The sequence below is a fragment of the Argiope bruennichi genome, chromosome 1 (assembly GCF_947563725.1).
Source record: "Argiope bruennichi chromosome 1, qqArgBrue1.1, whole genome shotgun sequence".
Lineage (NCBI taxonomy): Eukaryota > Metazoa > Arthropoda > Arachnida > Araneae > Araneidae > Argiope > Argiope bruennichi.
The window spans coordinates 108811874-108819902 of NC_079151.1; positions in this window are offsets into that span (position 1 = coordinate 108811874).

The window sequence follows — 8029 nt, forward strand, 5'->3', positions numbered from 1 at the left end:
AGCTGATGAAGCGAGTAGTACAAAAATTGGATTACATTTTCATTTTGATTCTATTTTTACACAATGTATGTAACCAACAGAATAAAGTGCTTCTGATGTACGCTAGCTTATCCATGAAATGATTTTTTATATTATTGATATCCACTCTATATCTTTAAAGACTGATTTCTATTGTTACCTGCCCATCAGGAAACCTTGAAATACAAACAAAACAAACCATGATATTCCACTTTCTCGCTTCCTTAGACAACCTAGTTTTTTTTTCCCTGTTCTCCATCTATCCTCTATTAAATTTCCTGAACATATAGCCAGAATGTGGAAGTATTAAGTTGAGAAATCCTCGAAGATCGCAGTATATTGCAAACATGCATCTCTCTCTCTCCAATAAAAATTTGTGCTTTATAATATAATAACGAAAATCAAGCATGCATTTTGCACATTCTTTCTTCCTTCATTTGGATCTACAATTATTTATTTATTTTTTCCTACAAAACCGCATTTTAAATTTTATTTATCCAAGTTGTTGTGATTTTGAAGACAGATCAACAAATCATCCCTCTTTCCAATTTTATCTGAAAATTAATTCTCGTGTACAATTTTGATGGGAAAAAAAAACTAAATATCAAATTTCATCCATACCGCGTTTTTGTTATCGTATTTATAGATGACAGACATCATTTCAAAAATGTGTTTTTCGTAATCAGGGAGGTGTGTAACATGGAGATACGACAAAACTTGCGAGGTCGAATTATAATACTTTATGTAAAAGAAAATAAATAAAAGAAGAAACTTGAGTAAAATAGCCTCCACAACAATTTCTTTTATACTCTTTAATGAGAATTCCATTGACTCGTTTGGAAATCCTTCCGTGTACGTGTTAATACGTGTGTAACATCCGGTCATACGTATTAAGAGATCACAATTATTAAGATTTAATTGCCTTGGAATATTACAGGGCAAGACAAAATGATGAAAGTTAAGGTGGAATTTATTCTATATAGAAGATAGTGCCATGATATACTGATTTTTGAATTATAATGAAATAAACTGAATATTCATTTTGGACGCTGACTTTTCGATCAATTGAAAACAAAATTTGATATACATCTAAAATTTTGATTGCAAACCAACATATCATTTTTCTACACCTAAGTTTCTGTATTATTAAGATATCACGCTCAGAGACAAGCGAAAAGAGAGGCCAAGGAACGCTTAACGCGTAAGTGAATTTCGATCAACATTTAACACAGATCTAAAATTTTAATGAGAATTTTTGTACCAAATTTTATCCATCTAATTCTTTTCTATTTTTTTAGCTCCTTTATTATGCACATAGATAGATTTCCTGCATATAGTTTTCGTCCAGAATTAGATTGAAATTTATGAATTTGGTATAAAGATCAATCATAAATCAATAATAAAGGTAGAAATAAATCAAGACAATCGATGCTTCATCAGGAGACGAACAATTAATACATGTCATCAATTTTGATCAATGTAAACCACAAGACGAATTATAACATTTTCTGCGAATATTGAATAATTTACTGTCAATACAGCTTGGTTCAGTGGTGGCGGAGCGTCGGCTGTACACAAGAAGTATTGAATAATTTAGCTGAATTACCTGAGGAGAAAAATGCAATGTATTTACACCTTTTTTTACGCATGTAACCCTTTTAAACGGCTTAAAACAATTAAATTTCTTGGTATACATTTCTCTAAAAAGAATCAAAACTAAATAATTTTCAAAAACCTCAGAAATAATGCACTTAAAAAGATAAATCGTCACAAGATATTTCCATAAAGTAACATGGCCTCAGAACTAAAGATATTGTCAATATAAAAAATAACAGCATTTTCAACATATTTTATTATGGTTACACCATAATCAATAAATTTCCGAAGACTGAATTAAAAAGCATACAACACTATTCAAACAATAGCTCTCAGAATTACTCTAGGTCTCCTAAAATGGACCCCTAGTTTTGTTCTAAAATTTGCTTCACAGGAAATTCCCTCTGAAAAAATCAAGTGACTGGCATTAAGCAAATAGCTATTGATTTACATTCACACTTCTGAGTACTCTTACAATTAAGAATAAAAAGGATTAAGAAAATTCAATTAAATGTCAAAGACAAAATAAAAAAAAAAAAAAAAAAAAAAAAAAAATAGTTTATTCTCAAAAACTTTAACGCATCTTTCAAGTATCAACTCCCCTGAAAACCTCTTGGCTAACTTTAATCACTTAGATTTTCCTTACGGACTTTGAAATTCAAAATCTTCCTTTGATTGAGATTTTAAAGAACGCATTCGGAATTTCTATTCCTGATCATGTTATTATTACCACTGATGCATCTATCACATCATCAAAACGTTCCATCACACCTCAATTGCTGGTTTTTCCTCTATTCAAAAATTCATGTTTCGAACCCATCCTACCAACTCCTTTTTTACTGCAAAAAGTTTAACCATTGCTGAAACATTAGATGTCCTCGTCGTCCTAGCAAAATATTGCCCTATTCTTACAGAGAGATACTCTGCGCTTACATCTTTGAAAAATAACTCCATCCAAACGTCAAAAAAAAAAAAAAAAAAAAAAAAAAACATAACACAACGACATTCTTGTGCAAAAAGTATACTAATTATAGGGAAAAGTTGTGGATTAAACTTCAATTAGATAATCAAGATAATATTTCCTTCAAAATTTTTTGAGAAAAGCTGCTGCAAAAAATACCAATCTCTAAATTTCTCTAGAAGCAATGAGCATTTCAATATTTACTAATTATATAAATCACACTCTATTGCGGCCTCTATGAACCTCTTTCACATATTCTTTTCTCCTTGTTGCTTGAACTCACCGCTTTGTTTCATCTCTTCTTTTGATTAAACTTGAGAAATCTAAATATGGATTGAAGTGCAACAATAAATTGCTCCTCTGCAACTATTCACTGACTGAAGCTTTGTTTTACTTTTTTTGTTTTTGAGTGCTTGTGTTCGTTGATAAATTTACTTGTTCTCTACATTTGCAATCAGGGAAAAACGGTCATTTTTTCTATAAATCCTTAATTCATCCTACTTTCAAATTCATTTTTTTTTTTTTTAAATTTAGGGATATTGTAACTTCACTTTTCTCTTTATCTTTTAAATTATACAGATATTAAACAGAATCTTTTTGATTTGAATAATGGATGAAGATCGTTCGATTAAATATTTTATTTAACAATGAAAAGGACTTAAATTTCCAACAATGCAATCGATTATTGGAAATTAGGCTGAAAATACTTTTTTTTAAAAAAAATTACCAAAATTTAAGAAAAATCAGTACGATTATAAAACTGGTATCATTAAAAAGACAATTTTTTAAATTTTGAAAGTGTGTAAAATTTATTTTATGCAGCAATATTTTCAAAAGTCATTACGCGCCGAAATTTTGCTTTATCTTTAATTACAATCGGAATTTAAATGTTTTTAAAAAATCACTCCAGAGTGTACGCTGTACATTCCTCACTCACCAAAGTGTATATATGCCAAATTAAGTAACTCTAAGGCAAATGGTAAATTACCAACATACACACAAATACATTACCAGAAGAAATGTTTGGTGTAAAGATCACATAAAATTTGATCCATATGACTCAAAGTGTTTTTGAGCTATGGCTTTCAAAGTGAAATATAATTCTAAATAATCGTTTTTCATATTTAGGGACATCTAAAATGCAGGCATTCGCCAAAATCTCATAGACGAATTTTTTGATGATTGCCATGCTTTTCTAATTACAAATGGGAAAGTATTAAAGAATAAAAATTATAAGCATTTAGGAAGAAAAGTTTCAGAATATTAAATATAATATATTTAATATTATAAAACAAGCATTGGTTCAAGAAATCATTTTGACATGTTGAAACAATTATTCTTGTATTCAGTTTTTCATTTTGCTGGGAAATAATAATACAAAAATAAAAATATGAATTAAAAATGCATGAAGATATTATTTAAAAACAATATATAAATTATTTATCAACAATTTATCAATATTCTAATTACACAAAATGAGTATTCAACTGTGGATTAAAAAAAAAGAGCATTAAAAATACAATTTTTATTTAATGTTGAAAATAATTGAAAAAATTACATAAAAATATTTTCAGATAACTGAAAAACAAATTTGGCCAAAAAAACATCTATTTAAGATGTGTTAGAAGGCAAACATTTTAAATATTTATTTTTTTATCAAACTTTTCTTAAAAACATTTTTCAAAAATATTTATTTTATTTTGCAGTCGCTAATAAAATTTAACAACAAAGAGACAAGAAAATGGAACCTCAAAATGAAAATGAGCTGGAATTTTAATCAGCAATTTTCATTTTCAAATTCTAGTTTATAATACACTATTGATAAAAATTAATTTGTTTCCAGTATGAAGAATCTAGTCATCTTGGAAAACTTCTTGATTTTCCTAGTTAGAGTCACTCTCTTTTAAAGAAGGGCTTTAATAAAAACTTCTCCAAAAGAAATTATATTAAGCAGAGTATTTTTATAGTTCTAATAAAAAAAAACAGTAAAACAGTGTTTCTATATTTTACATGCAAAATAAGCAAAAATTCAAAATATTAGGATTCATACACAAAAAAGTATTTTTCAACAAATATACACTAGTTTATAATACTTTCTTCACTCAGAAACAATTTATACAAATCATGCAGCAATCACAATTCAAACAAAAAAAGAAAGTTCACATAAAAATTATGATCTAAAAACTATTAAAAAATCCATCGATTTTGGAAACACATGACAATTAAATGTGATGTTTAAATTTAAGCCACTTCCCAAAATAAAATCTTATATTTTTCACACACAAACAAGCATGCATAAAACATAAAAAATATATATTACTGTATAACAAAATAAATCAACACAAGTTATTTTATCACATCATTTAATACTAATATCACATTTCTTAGCTTACAAAATGTTCAAGATTATTAAGATGACTGTTGTGGAATTTATCACATAAAATGAAACAAATATTTACAATGACTCAATTCCTTCACAGTAAATAAAATGTGAAGTAAAAGCCATGCAGATATCCATGCCCAGCAATTTCATTTTTAACAAAAACAGGGAAAGAAACAAAAAGTATATCAAAACCATTTTTAAAAAATATATCAAAAATTTCATTAGATATCCAGTGATAACAAAAAAATGATTATAAAATTTAAGAATATTATTATAATTTATAATAACAAATACCATAATCTAAATAAATAATATGTATCATAATCTATTTATAATTGATCCAATGTTTCCAAAAACAATTTTCAACTTTGACAACATGACTCATTTGACATAGTAAGAAATCAAATTTTAAAATTTGCCTTTAAAATTAAAATTAATAATTTATAGCAAATAAGAAATTTTCAGCACCTTTTTTCTAGTTTTCATATCATAAAATTTTTAAGATATTAATTTTTATTAAAATTTTTTTAAAATAATTAAGGTGAGTAATTAAATGCTTGCAAAATGAATATTCTATATTTTTAATAAGTACAAATAAAAATGAAACAAAACAGTGTGAAAAGAAATTAACAATATTATATATATATATATATATATATATATATATGCTATGTTAATGCATAAATATTTTCTGCTTTTATAAATTAAGCACATTTACAAATATTCAGCTAAACTATAATAAATAACAAATACATGAAAGCCCAAAAGGCATATTATATATAATTTATTGCTGATATATTTTTTTGATAATATTTAGTGAATTTCTTTTTCTTTTCTTAATTTATATATATATATTTTTTTTTAGAAATCTATTTATAGTCCTCTATGATACTAAGAACATAGGGAAATACATCCAACAATCTAAATGAATATGACTGCTACTTATTTTTTTTTAAAAATTCTTTTCATAAGTATGTTATAGTAGCTCAAATGTCATATGTAAAAAATACACAGCACTATTTTAATGCAGAAATCAAAAATATTTTGCAGGAGGAATGATAAATTGATGTTAGCACTAATAACATGCATATAATTATTTAATGACATGGGCAGTTACATTATGAAACTTTACCTTACCAGGAATGTTAATAAACAAAACTAAACAAAAATCAAAGCTACTCTAAAAAAATTTCAAAATATAATTTAAGGGAGCTTAAGTATCAAATTATGTATCAACTATTAAACTTAAGGGAGAAAAAAAAACCCTCAATCATTCTTACTCATACAGGTTGATAAAAAAGAAAGATGGATAGTTCATATTAATAATAGAAGGACATGCTAATAATTCTACAAGTACATTTCACAAAAAAGTAAAAAACTTTCTTTGGTTAAAAATAAAATTTGAGTTCTGGGAAATTTAATAAAAAAGAATTTCAATTTAAAAGAAACAAAAAACTTTTTACACATGGAATAGAATAAATTATAGAAAAGGAAGAGAGTTTTGTCAGAAGGGGGTAAAAGTAAAAAGTAATCAATAACTATAATTTATACATAACATTAGAAGATTCAATACTTGAGGTCAGAATAAATGTGAATTTATAACAGATGGAATAATGGCAGGAAATTTGGGGAAAAAAAAAAAAAAAAAAAAAACTGAAATATAAATTCTAACAGTTGAACCTTATGTTATCAAATATTAATAGAATTTTTGCATAACAAAAGATAAAGAAAAAAAAATTTAACAAAATTACAAAAGATGAAATTACTTCTACATTTCAATACATAATCATTAAAAATAAAATGACTTAAAGACAAAAAACAAGATATATTTTTAGAATAAATCACAAAAACAAGATTTACTCAAATAAGTAATAAAATATTAAAAAAAAATAGTGCATAGCTAATATGACCAGAATATTTAGTGCCATGTAATTGTTTACTCAGAAGCACATAAGAAAAAAAAATTATAAATATTTCTTTCTCTTTATAGATATGTGCAATGTGTATTTTCCCCCTCTATTTTAATCTAGAAAAGTGTGGCAGCTTTTTGTGTGTAAGATATGTATATAAACATTTAAATAATATGTAACAGGGTTTCCCAATCCTAATAATTTGTAAAAAATTCTATTAGAGATCACTGTATATATATATATATATATATATATATATATATATATATATATATATATATATATATATATATACAGTGGAGACCCAAATTGTGGAAAAGTGCATTTTGAAGACTCATAATTATAAAAGTATTTACAGTAATATCATAAAATATATCAGTTTAAAGATAATTAAAGGACAAAGGTAATGGATTAAATTATGTTCAATTATCATTATTTTTAAAGAGTTATAGCTAAATAATCAGAACAAGAAAAAAGGAATGTAACCAATGAGAATGAATGTTTAAGTATCAATAAAATACATTTTTTTTTAATCTGAAGAATTCTGCAACTGATATCATGCTTTATAGTTAAGAGGAAGTCTTTTTTTAATGCTTTTTGTGATTACTTTCAAGTTAATGTTTTTCTTTTTTGTATTACATTTTATAAGTTTTCAAAACATAAAACATATACAATAAGAAATGTGATAGAGTTGGCAGGTCTCCTAAAAAACAATGCTAAGTTTTAGTATTGTATGAACATGACTTTAGCTATAATAACATTAGGAAGAAAATTGGTGAAAACTTCACTAAAGCGGCATTTCAAAATTTTCAAATAAGTATAAGGAAACTCAGCTGCTAGAAATTAAAATTGGCAAAGGCAGGAAAAGGTACACGACATCAAATAAGAACAGAATAATCAAAAAATTGTGCCTACATGATATAAAAAAAAAATCATCTGCGAGTAACTGGATAACAGAAAAATGGGCAAGCAAGATATGAACTGATGAGATCAAGCTTCAGTATTTAGTGGTGATTGCATAACGAGTGTAAGAAGATTTCCATCCTAACTACTTTACATTTACTGTTATGATTTGGTGTTATATGACAACAAAAGTCCTGGGCAGAATTTGCATAATTAATGGAATTAAAACCAAAAATACATAAATAAAGTACTCATTCC